Below are 13,401 nucleotides of genomic sequence, written 5' to 3'. Positions count from 1 at the left end.
AATAAAGTAAAGAGTTTACAATTATTTATCAAAAATAAGTTTAATTTTTGTGCACGGTTAGTATAAAAAATACATTATCAACCAATCATAAATAATCATCAATATAAAATTTAATAAATTTATGATTTATAATTAGATCATAATATAAAAAAATTCATTTACATTACGGTGCATAGACTATTTACTAAAAATAATTGAGTTTTAACTGAATCTCAATTATTAATTTTTTAATCAATTGTTATAATTCGTTGTTTTATTTCCTGAATGTATTGCGCATATGATCTTAGTTTCTTGACACTCAAGTTAATTGTGTGCAAGTCTTTCAACATTACCTTCCAAAGTATATTTCCTCATGAAGTAATAAAAGCAGCCAATACATGACAATGACTATGAAAAGAGGATTGAACATTGCACAGAAGAGAGGACCTCTCAGCGAAATGCACCATGCTTGGATAAATAATAATACTACAGATCCGATAACTCCCTGCATACATATTATTAATTATATATAGTTGCAATATGAATTAATAAATTAATTAGGACACTATATCTATATATATACATATAAAAGTTTTGTCTCTTGTTATGGGAAAGAAATTAATCATCCACGTACTGGATATAAGGTGCAACCAAATTCCAGTAGAGAATTAATCTTCCATGCATGTGGGTCTGGGTGTCACTAATGTTGTTGATTGTAATGTTGCCATGAAACACAACCAGGCTGAGAACGATAAGTGATCAGAGTGGATTGCAAAGGCTGGAACATGAAGAATACGTAAAGGTAAATTATATATATATATATATATCATAATGGAATGAATTAAGGACATTATATAATTAATTAAAATGATCTAATCAATATAAAAGTATGACTAAGAATATATATATCATAAAAAACTAATTACGTAGATATATGATATTATAATTTAATGAGAGATCAAATTATAATTATTAAATTTGAGATAAATGATGAAAGTTATCAACATAAGCGGACATGAATATTACATTGCATAAGACTAAAATTGAAAGATATTGATTAAAAAAACAAACTCTTTGGATTTTATTAATCAAATTAAATAATTTATGTATTGAATTGAAGTGCTTACATCGTGATCCAATAAAATAGTTTATATATACGGGAAATTTTTTACTTTTATAAGAATTACTTTAAATTAGTTGATAATGTAAATATTTTTACTAAAAATTAAATTATTGTAATTAAATTTATATATTTTTGGATGAATCAAGAATATCTTACATTTAAAAGTTTAAGGACTAATCTCTCAATTGATACATATTAAGTCGGGAAACAAACAAATCACTTCATTCATAAAAGATAATTTTATTAATTAATCATATCACATCATATTAATAATTGATAATATGTGATTTTATCGAAGATTTTGAATTGTTTAATTTCATTTTGACTTAAATTGAATAATTTGTCAATGGAATGAGATATTATTATTATTATTATTTAATTTTAATTTCATTACTTGCTATATATTAAAGTTATTAATCAATAATTAATTCAAAAATAATTTTTATCTACAAAGATTATTATGTGATGCAAATTTTATATCTTATAATTTAATTGTTATAAGTATTGTTTCTATACAAAATATTAAAAAGTAAAAATAAAAAGAATTGGACGGGATCCACTGCTAGAAAAAGCATAACACTTCAGAAATTTCTCACATAGGGTTTGGATTTTTCGAGCAATATTCTCTCTCTGTCACTTCACCTCACACGATCTCGTTCCGATTGCACGCGTTTTAATGATCTTCGTCTTCCACGGCCTCTGATTTGGCTTTGATCTCTCTTGTCGCACCTCTCTGCCAGAACCATCATCTCCGTGCAGGGCGACCACCACCACTACCACCACGAGATTGGGTTTTCAATTAGGGTTTTTGTTGAATCGTTTCTTTGGGTTTTGATTCTGGAATTTGAAAATTGAAGGGAAAATGATGGAAAGAAGAGAGGAAGAAGAGGGAGAGCGTATGTAGTTGTTTTGGGGGACATTGGAAGAAGCCCTCGAATGCAGTACCACGCTCTTTCACTCGCTAATTAGGTTTTTCTTTCTTTCAATTTCTATAATTTCCTTCAGTAATTTAATTTTTGCTTAATTTTATTTGATTATCCCTTTTTTATGTCGGAATTCACGTGAGCATTTTGAGTTAGTTGTAAGTTTTCCAGGACATGGATAGTGACAAAAGTAGTAGTAGTTAATGGCTTTTGAATAATTCTTCTGTTTCTAGTTTTGGTTTGAGAAAAGTTGTGAATGGTGATGTTTTTTTTTTTTTTTTTTTTTTTTATGTTTGGGAGTAGGATCATACCAAAATTATAATGTTTGGGATTCTGCACTGGGTGTAATAGATGTTCTCTTTTTATGAGCATGATTCTTGAATTTTAATGCAGGCTTGATCAGGTTATGTATTTCTTCAAGTTTTTATGTAATCAATTGAGAGCTCCTAACCTGGTAGCTGTTGCTGTTAGATGTTTTTGAGATTCAGTTGATGCTCATGATTTCATTTTTTTCCTTTTCTTTTTTTGGTAATTTAATGTTTGGGAAGTGCATGATGTTGTCAAATATGGTCATGACTTGAGTATTAATTTAATCACGGTGGCTAACTGGTTATTTGTTTTCTGGAACCTTGTTGGTATTGCCATGCAATATTGAATTATGTTGTTAAATATATGCGTACAATATTGTTTGGAATTTTAATTTCCTCATCTGGGAATAAATGGTCGTTCTTTCCCGTGTAGGCATGATCATTAGGTATTTTGCACATTTAATCATGATTCATGAGCTCCTCGTAATGTTTAAAATTCCTACTCAATTTACTTTTTTTGTGGGATTTTGTGGGATGAATCAATGCCTTACATTAGAGCCCAACCATCAACAAGCATTGACCAATCTTGGAAATATATACATGGAATGGTATGTGATCCCTTGTATCATCATGTTAATGGTAGTAATTTGTGTTGTACATGTAGGAATGAGTTTTCTTGGTTAAATGCAGGAACATGGTAGTTGTTGTTGTTGCTGCTGCTCAATATTATAAAGCTACACTGAATGTAACAACTAGGTTGTCTGCTCCTTATAACAACCTTGTCATAATCTATAAGCATCAGGATTACATACGGGCTATCCAGGATGTTATCCAGGATTACATATGGGCAATTGTTGTCAGGCCCACCATGGCAGAAGCCCATGCTAATTTTGGCTTCTGCTTATAAAGATAGGAACGCTAATTTTTAGTTTTGCTTCATGGTAGTGAAGCCCACAACATACTCTTAAACTTTACAGAATAAGTCAAACTACACTCTTAGCAGCACGAGCTTAAAATATAGGTATCCTTTAGTCGGATATTGAATTTGAGCCTAGAACTTGCATCTTCTACTTGGCTGCATTATTAGTTAAGTTCCTTGTGTTTTCTAGACTTCATATCGTTGCATTGCACTTGCAAAACCTTTATGTGGCTTGTGTAAACAATGTGATCTCTCTAGATACTTGGTTATAGTTGTAAGCTAATCTAAATTATGTCACCTATTTCAGTGGACATGTAGAGGATGCTGTGAAGAGCTATAAACAAGCATTGATTCTTCGTCCAGACTTCTCTGAACTAACTTACAATCTCCTTCATACACTTCAGGTTTTGTCCATTCTTTATTATAATATTATTTATTATTTTCAGTGAGTTTGGCAGAGAACCTTTTGATATCATCATGTTCCTTATGTGTTACATGAATTCATTATCCTATATCCCAATGTACCACCCATATGATTAAATGGCTATTGCATTTATTGGCTTCAAATAGATGATGTTGGTCAGGTCATGTGGTTAGAATGAATAATAAGTATAGCTTTCTGTATGTTAGAGCTGGTTGGACTATATCATAAACTTGGGTTTTTAAAAGCAAAGTGCAATTACTATAAATAATTGAAAGCTTGAAACTGGACCGTAAGTCATGATCCAACAAGCAAATAAATATTGCAAAATCATTCATATAGGCACGACAATGATAAAAATGAACATCATATACACTTATCACAGAGTCGTTCCCAAGAAGTTATTGGTCTAACCTTATATTTGTGTTTGTCCCCGGATAATTTCTTATTGCAGCAGAAACACAACAAAGATACCAACAAAATTAATCACATCAGAATCACCTCTACACAATATATATAATCACAACAGAAACAAAATTTGTAGCTTTTATATTGTTGGAGCCCCTAAACAAGTTAGCTTAAAGTAGTTTAAATATTTTTCTCTTTATTTTTTATTTTTAATTTTACGTGGCACTATGACAATTGATTCCTCCCTTGCCAATGTAAGTGGTTATATCTGTTGTTCAGACTAAGAAGCTATTTACAACTAAGTTATTGTTTGATTTTCTTAATTATTGTTCCTGTTGTAGCTTGAACAAATAGAATGCAGAGTTAATAGTGCTGAGAGAGAAGCAAAGTTGCTAACCGAACAACTGAAACATCTTATATGAGGATCAGCATGATGAGGTTTGGGAGTCTAATTAGCTACTAGTTGAATTTTATTATTCCTTTAAGAATGTCATGTGAACAACTCTACAATATGAAATTTGATTTGGTGTTAAGCCTTTGAAATTCATATGTATGGACCTTTTTCCGGTAGATTAATGTATTGTACTTGCTTCATTTCATTGTTGTATTCCATTTTCGAGTAGGGTTATTGACTTATATAATGTTTCTATAGCGAGTAATGTTTTAGTTTAACATTTGCAACAGAAGCTTCAAAACTATCTTATATATCCTGTCAAGTTTATTTTTTGTTACTGTGCTTCATAGATACTACTTGTTTAACTGCTTTTACTGTAAAAATATCTTAGTTACTATAATAATGCTAATTTCTAATAATTGGTTGAGTATAAACTTTTACAGTGTAGCCAATTTAGATTCATTTGAGATTGTTATTCCCTACTCTTAAAATGCATTTGTTTATTTTCAATGGAATTAAAACTTCACAGTTTGTGATTCTAAAGTCCTTATATCTAGACTTTTTACCTTAATGAAATTGAGAATAAGATTATATTTGTATCTTTTTAGGTTTAGCTTTCCAATTATTTTTCTTTCCTAGCACCAAGAATGACACCTGTATACTAATAGGTCAGGCACTGCATTTTGTGCCATAATTGATTTTAACTGAAGTCAGAAGTTTTTTTATTTCCTCTCTATCCCTTTTGTTGGTTTGGAGAAAAGATTCTCCAAAAGTGAGAATGCATTTCCCTTTTTGTTTTAATTATTAGTTCTTTGCTGGTCAGACTGAAAAAAATGTATTATTGCTCTTTGGATCGATCTTAGATTAGTTTTTCTCAGACATGTTCACTTTAACAATTTATTTATTCATCTCCAGATTAAGAAAGGAAAAGGTTTATACATGCTTAACTTCATTGCACTTCTACATTGTTTTTGCAGCCTGCAAAACTAACATTGCTGATTACATGCTAGCTGCCGTTGAAAATTAAGAGACACATATCAGACCTCTGTTTTCCAAGGTAACTTGTAATTGCATTTTTTTAGCATTTTTATTATTTACTTTTCGTGTTTCTAGTTATTTCTCTAGTTATGGTTTGTTTGTAAGTTTGAATGTTTTGTATTCATTGAGATTTCACTGTGTGAGAGAGATCGATATATTAGATTGATAATTGTTAGTTTATACATTTTGAGGCTTTAGCTTTAGGTATAAGAGAAATCACCCTATGGTTGAGTTTAGGTGATGAAAGTCTCGTGGCGAAATGATCTCTTACTACTACTAGAAGTCTAGAACATATCCTTGCCTAAGAAGTCCCAACATAGGTATCTTCCCCTTTGGCTGCATTCATTATTGAGAATAACTATCAGTTTTCTCTATGATTTATTCACTAGAAATGCATCTGTTAGGCTCAGCATTCATTTTATCTGGGGTCACTAAGTGATAGAAATGAAGTACTAGAAAACTAAGCCACCTTAATCTGCATCTTTTCTCTGTTTGCTTTAATCGTGATTCATAAAATGGAAAGGAAATTAATCAGAATAAGCATGAGAATTGATAAAAATAAAATAAAACTACAAGGTAGCCTTTCATTTATGTATTTAACTTGTGTTGTTGTCAAGTTAACTGGGAATTCAAGGGTGGGAAAAGGAAGTGGAAGGGAACACTTGTTCAACTTGCTGGTTTCCCTATTCAGCTCCTTTTTTCTTCATTTCAGCACCCAAAAATCTCACCACAAATAGTAGCATTCATCGAAAACAACCATCTGCTATGTCTCAATTGGCCTACTTGTGGCATTAAATTGTTATTTATATTCGGTTGGTCTATGGTACCGTCCTGTCTCTACCTATTCACTCATTTGCTCTTCACAGATAGCCTTAAATGCTTTCTTCTCCTACTTAGCCACATTTGCTTTAAGTGTGGCAAAGTAATGCACACATGGAAATTATGCTATGGATGGCTAAAGCTGTCTATTTCCTTATATTCACTTATTAGGCCTATTAAGCTCAGGTACTGATTGATATAGACAGCTATATACCTTCACAAAAAGAGAGTGCAACCACCCACAATTTGTTTTTTTCCTTTCTATTTCTCTTCCTTTTATCTCAAAATGAACAAATTATATTTTTAGGGAACAACGCACCAAAATCTTGTGTTCCTTAAAATCTTGGTGCAACATATTCCAACAAATTATATTTTTCCAGTTCTCTTAATATGAAAGTAGGGAATGCAGAGCTAGAAACTTCTATTGAATAACTATCTCTTGTGCCTTAGGAGTTATGATAGGACATGATTTTGAATTTTATGTAACAAGGAGACTGTCTAGTATTTTTATTATAAAAAATACTATGATCCACCGCTGCCATGCCCCCCCCCCCCCCCGCTCCTGGTCCGATCCCATCTCCACCTACGTCTCCAGTGTTCTTTTAGGTTGTGGTTGTTTGTTAAAAGGGTTAGGTTTGGAAAGAACTTATATTTCCCAAAACGAACCCTTGTGTTGTGCCATGTGTGTGCGGGTCCATTACGCTACGCTTCACTCACATTGCGGTGCTCAATGAATTGTAAGTAACACTGGTTTGTAGACTATTCCTTCATCCTTATATTTGGTTTTCAGTTCCATTTCATAGTTCATTTTTTTTTTTATCAACAAATGTTAGTTGTGAATTGTTAGTTTTTTGTTAGTGGAGGGAATTGAACCCATGAGTCCATGACCTTTCCCTCCCTCCCTTGTCCTTTTCTTAGTTCATATATAAACAAATAGCATTATTTTTCCATTTGGATTCAACTGAATGCTTGTTGTTGCTGACAATACTTTGTGCAAATTTCTCTAGATAATATTTTCTTTACAATTTTACAGGAGTTTCTTTTCTTCAAATATGGATGAGAACATGAAACAGTTCCAAAAGAAATTAACAGAACTGGAAGTGGAAGCTGAGCATCTTCTTTTAGCCCGACATCAGGTAATTCAAATTGATGGTGATTAACGCTTTTACAAAGACTTGGAAACATAATAAGTAAAAAATTCATTAAAAAAGAGTAAATTCTAGCTTCTATTGCTACATTGAGGACAATAGTTGGTGACGTAACTAGAAAGCACATGGTCAAGTTTATAATTATTATTTGGTTCAGCTGTAACTTTTTGCTTGGTTGGTATGAAGTATGTGTGTTAGAATAATAGAATCTATTGCTGCATTCAAATATTCTCTTGGGAACATGATAAGGCTGAATTTGACACACCTTCCTCTCATCTAATATCTCCACTTTTCCATTCCTTATCGCCCATGTTCTTCCAATATATTTCTTTTACACCTGTTTTTATGGTGAAAATATCCTGTTCATCTCATTAGTGAATCAATATAACCAGAGTCTGTTACACAGTTCTTCACATTTCAATGATGTCTAATGTCTTCAAGATGAAATAGTTTTGTAGCATGTTAATCAAGGAAAAGTATGAACCTGGAGATTTGCGTCCTGTACAACTTAGTCTCGAAACATTAAAAAGGTGTATTTTGACCCTTAAGTTTTTTCAATGGGTTCAAAACAACCTCTATGATAATTTTTCCATTAAAATTTGACAAACTCGCAGCTAACTTATGACTAATTTGTTTTCAAAATTACCCAAGAAAAAAATGTAAATTAGCACCTTGATGTTTGAATCATGTAACTTAATCTTAATTATAGGACTTTAAAATGGTGTATTTCTGCTAAGTCACACATGATTCAAACTATAGGGTGCCAATTTGTATTTTTTTTCTAGGGTTAATGTTGGAAACATATTACTCACATCACATGTTATATGTGTGACTGAATCTGTCAAATTTTGATGGAAAATTAATAGAGGAGTTATTCTGCACATACCTTTTTAAAGTTCAGTGACTGAGTCGCTGACCCAAACCTTATGTTAAGTTGCATTTTCCCCTTTTAATCATACAATTTAAGTTTATAAACTTGAATGGACCAAATCTAAATCCTGTGAAAACATCTAATTCTACTATAAAAAAATACCAATGTTTCTTAACATTTTAAAATGTGAATATAACCTCCTTAGAATGCCAAATCCATTCACAAATATTGTGTCAAAAAAACTAGTATGGTGACTGTTGTCACCTTTCTTGAATGATAAGATTTTTTAGGGGTAGACAGCTGGGGAAGTTGGGGGGAGGAGAGGGACTCAGCAAATTACTTAGAATGGCTCACTTGCACTTTTGCACAAGACTCTTATGCCCTTAACCTCGAATTATATGTATTTAATTACATGACCTGCTAGTACTTTTCATTTAACTATGTTCTTATCCCTCCCCCTCCTCCCTCCATGTTGAAAGCTTGCTAAGCTTTCAGCTTGTCCGGAAAGGAAACCCAAACTTACAACCCATTCATTTGTACACTTTTTAAGAAAATGGTGCATTTTAAATGTAAAAATGTTTTGTAATTTGAAAATATATTTTTTTAAAATCCCGGTAAGTATACATGTAGGTGGTTTGGGTATGTATGGAGAAAAACTGCAGGCAAAACAATTAATGAAGATTCAAAGGTTAACCGTTTGTCTATATCAAACAAGATTTACTGCAAAACATAACATTGTTTGATCAATGTATGTAGCCAACCCCACCTAGTGGTAAAAAGGCTGAATTGTTGTTTAAAGATTTTATGGTAATTATAATTTTTTTTAAAGATAAAGCTAGTCTAAAAAAAACCCTGTTCTAGTGCCTCTCTATAAAGTTAGAAAGAGTAGCTTACTAGCTTTTGAAAAACTAAATTATAATAGTTTTTTTTTCCTTTCAAAAAAGCTTATTTAAACTCACCCTTGAATGACAAAAACTATTTAATCTCGACCTATCAACCAAAGTAGTTGGGCCACTAACACTCCTAAACTATGAAACTTTGGCTTTGTCCGTGGTAGATAGTACTCTTAGATTAGATATCTTTTATTGATTTGAACTACAGCAGAATTGTAATCTGTAATTTGTACCTTTAGTACCTCTGGTACTCAATTAATTCAAATAGATTATTTTGGCTGATAAAAAAAAAAGATTAGATGTCTTTGGTGTTATATATATATTTTTTTCCCCATTATCTTTGCTATAGTGCCCATCCTACTAGCAACTATCTTACTATGGCATTTTTGGTGTATGCTGCCCTGTGTTTCTACTAGGATTAATAACTATAAATCAAACCTGAACTCAATCAATTCCATACCAAAAGCTACAAAGAAGCAACCAAAGTGCCTAATGACTAATGCATTCAGTTTGGATACACAAAGTAATTAATTACTTAATCCCAAAGTAATTTCCTGATTAATATGCTATGCCCTAAAGAGCAATCAATTCAATACCATAGTTTCAATGAAAAAATCGTGTTTATTATGCCAATAAAGCCTTTTTTTTTTCCTACTGGATGTTTTTAATATCTTTTCTATGAAATTAAGTTGCTATGCAATTGTCCCTTTTGGTAAAAGTACAGCTGGTTGAGAACGATAGATTGAGAAATGGGAATAGAGAAGCACTTACTGCATTAAGGAAAAGGGCTCGAACAACAAAGAGCAGTGTTCCATCTCCTTTTGAATCAATAATGAAGGGAGTTGCAGGGTCCAGCTCAAGACCTTTGGTGCAAGAGGTTTGCACCACCTGTGGCAAACATGACTCTTCTGAGCAGACGTGGATGATGTTTCCAGGAACTGATCTGTTTGCCAGAATTCCATTTCATGCGGCTCATACTATATTGGAAACAGGTTTTTTCATTGTTGTCCTTCCTATCATGTAAAGATTAAAAAGAAAATACTAATTTGAAAAAAAAGCAAGAAAATGTATTTAAATGTTTACCCATGTTTGTTATTTTTTTCATGTGCTGGGGCATAATGCTTGCTTAGCTATTGCTTATTACTCCTGTATTTGTGGGGTCATTCTATGGTAGTAATGTTTGACCATAACCCCTAAATCCTACCATATTTTCTACAGTGCAATGGGAATACTTGTGAGATAAATGTTTTCCCTCTCTTATATGTTTTCCATATTATAGTGGATCAAATAAAAAGTTTGGAGTCTTGGTTATCAACAATTTTGGTATTTGATGTGAGAAACGATATGCAATGCAATCATGTCTCGCTGGTGCTTTTGACTGTGTCACTTTTCTTGTTCGTAAATCTTTGTAAGATATTTAAATTGTCTGCCTGTCATACTATTTATTTGTTCTACCTGATTGTGAGAGGCAATTTCTTTGTGATTGCAAACCCTGCTACACTGAAATGAATTTAATTTTACCTAAATGTGGCCTTATCTAGAACTAAATCTGAATTGTTGACAGAGGAACTTTCTGATGATTTTTATAATTGATTTTTCATCCTGGAAGGCTGGAACAAAGAATATGTACTTAGTTAGATAAGCAAATGATTTAGTATGGATGATCATTATTATGCACCAACTTTATAGTTTGGGTAGAAGTTCTGATGAGACTGACTATCTGCATTCCTATTCTTTAATGATCGTTATTATTAATATTGGGACTGTCCTCAGTTTGAATATAGCTATGCTATGAGTTCTTGCTTTATTGAAAAACTAATTTCTGATAACAATTAGTTGATATTTCCTTTTTACTGACCATGTAATTATGTACAGATCAAACGCAGCTTGACTTTGAGTCAAAGAGACTACAGAGCATTGTGAAGGAAAAATCTTACATTATATCAGAGGCAGGTGTTCTTGCAGACAAAGATAAGTCCTGGAGTGCTCAAATCACTTGTATCCTTAAACGACAAGCCAAAGTAAGATGCTTTGAGCTGACTATTTAGTGAGAAACCTTGTGGTGGCAGTATCAACTGGGTGGAAAATGGCAAGTGTTTTCTGGAAGTCTTTCATGAGGCATTTAGGCTGAGGTTTATCTATTCTGTTGCTGTGATTGTGTAAAAAAGTTCCCATGTTTATACTATGGCTGCTACATTCAATCCTAGAAATGGAGCAATTGTTACACATTCAGAGCATGGTTGGTTTTAACTTTTTTTTTTAAAGAAATAACCATTTATTTTTACAAACTCATATTATTTTTTTTTCAAAAATAAGCTATACCAAACTTGGGCCTTATTCTTTAAATGTTATGTGGGCCATGCATTTCCTCTAAACTTCCTGAGCCTAATGTGATGTCTTTATTATCCAATGGTGTTAAACCCAACCTCACCTCCAACCTTCCGACCAAGTACTTAATTTAGAATCAATGGATAAGAATGTTCATGCTCGGGGCTTATGTAGTTATTGCTTGGTTTATGCAAATCTAATAGTAGTGATGGTAGTTGGAGTGTGTAGGTGGGGACTAACACGAATTGGGTCGAGTAGAAGGGACTAATTTATGATCATGTGGCAAATTAAGGTTTAAATCTCTACGAGAGATGTTTACTTTTAGTTTTCAGTTGTATCTCCAACATAATTCTCTCTGAAATTGGATACCTAAGGGAAACAAAAAGGGGGTAGGGGTTTGTTAAATTAAGCTTAACCATTGACTTTGATAAGCTAAGACGATCTGGCATTCAGCAACCATGTGCTTTCCACGTTCACATTTCTTTGTGGTCCCCTTGTGAGAAAATGAGTAGAACAATTGCATTGGTACGCATGTTTCACCAAGAAAGATTTTGTTGGACAGTCTGGAAAGGATAGCAATATAACCAAAGGGATTGTGATCTTACAAAGTGTTTCCAGAAAAGTAAGGTGTGGTAGAAAAGAGAGGAAAAATTAAAGTGTTGGCATAATTCCAACACTTCATGCAATTGAAGTTTTAGGGGGTGACTGGCTTTTCCTGTTACTTTATTTCCCGGTGAGGTGGTCCAAACCTGTATCTTAAGTTAGGGATAAAGATATGTGGGAACTAAACTAGTTTGGTTGTACGAACGAGGCAAATAACCCTGTTCATAATAAACCGATTTAGGGAATAATTAACGCTATATCCTTTTCGTCCACTTTCTCTTACTAATCTTCCAATTACCTTAAGAGAGTTGTAAATGAAAAAAAAATTGTATTTAATGTCTTAAAAATATGAAATGCATTTAGTATTTGTCATACAAAGGAAGTAGGGAACCGGTAACAGGATATTGTAGGATTTAGAATTAGTTTTAGGGAACTCAAAGTGTTCAAGTGCTTATCAAGATTTGTGTTTGTTTGGTAAGTAAATATGAAGTGAAATTGTAATGATTCACACTAACATTCTATTTTGAGAAAATATTTAATTTTAATAAGACTAATTAATTTTTTTGGCAAAAAAATAATTGAATTGTTCTGTAATAATTAAAATTTGTGTAATTTTCATTTCCTATGTAAATTATGTAATATTTTTCTTATGTAAAATATTTAGATTGTAGTATTCTAGTTTATTCTAAGTGATTTTATATGGATTTTTTATAGAAATTTATAAGGCTAATATATAATAAAATGGATTTATACAAATAATAAATTTGTAAATAATTTATTATAACATTTTTATATGTAAAATAAGATATATTTGAAAATTGATTTTGTCAAATTATAGGTTTGGATAAGTTTTGTTGTAAAAATAATTTTTTTGTAAATTTTTAAATAATAAAGTATATTTTTATTATTAAAATTTTTTATTTACTTTTAACATCATATTTTAAAGTCTCTCTACTTTGGACCTTTTTTTTTTTTCCAATTTTTACTTGAATGCGCTATAATAATATTTATGCCTTGAAAAATTTTAAAGAAGAAAAAACAAAAACATTTAAAATTATTGCGTTTAATATATTAAAAAATTAGTAAAATATGTTATAAAACGTTTTTATTTTTAAAATTATAATAACCGTACTAAGCATATTTATCAGTACCTCCTATTCTAAAATTTAATTATTTATCTCATTTAACAAGAGAATATTTTCAAAACTTTATATAATCATATTGAA

At 31.6% G+C, this 13,401-nt stretch overlaps 1 non-coding gene across 1 annotated transcript; it reads left to right on the top strand.

The window, feature by feature from the left end:
- The first annotated feature begins 1,658 nt into the window (after positions 1-1,658).
- On the top strand, positions 1,659-11,476 carry LOC100812781 (uncharacterized). The gene is made up of 7 exons (XR_005892180.1): positions 1,659-2,071; positions 3,560-3,656; positions 4,423-4,519; positions 5,453-5,532; positions 7,366-7,468; positions 9,969-10,236; positions 11,120-11,476. It is a non-coding gene; the product is annotated as an uncharacterized protein (transcript).
- Positions 11,477-13,401: the final 1,925 nt, after the last annotated feature.

This window comes from Glycine max, chromosome 7, assembly GCF_000004515.6.
Source record: "Glycine max cultivar Williams 82 chromosome 7, Glycine_max_v4.0, whole genome shotgun sequence".
Taxonomy (NCBI): domain Eukaryota; kingdom Viridiplantae; phylum Streptophyta; class Magnoliopsida; order Fabales; family Fabaceae; genus Glycine; species Glycine max.
This window is presented reverse-complemented; position numbering and strand designations above follow the sequence as displayed.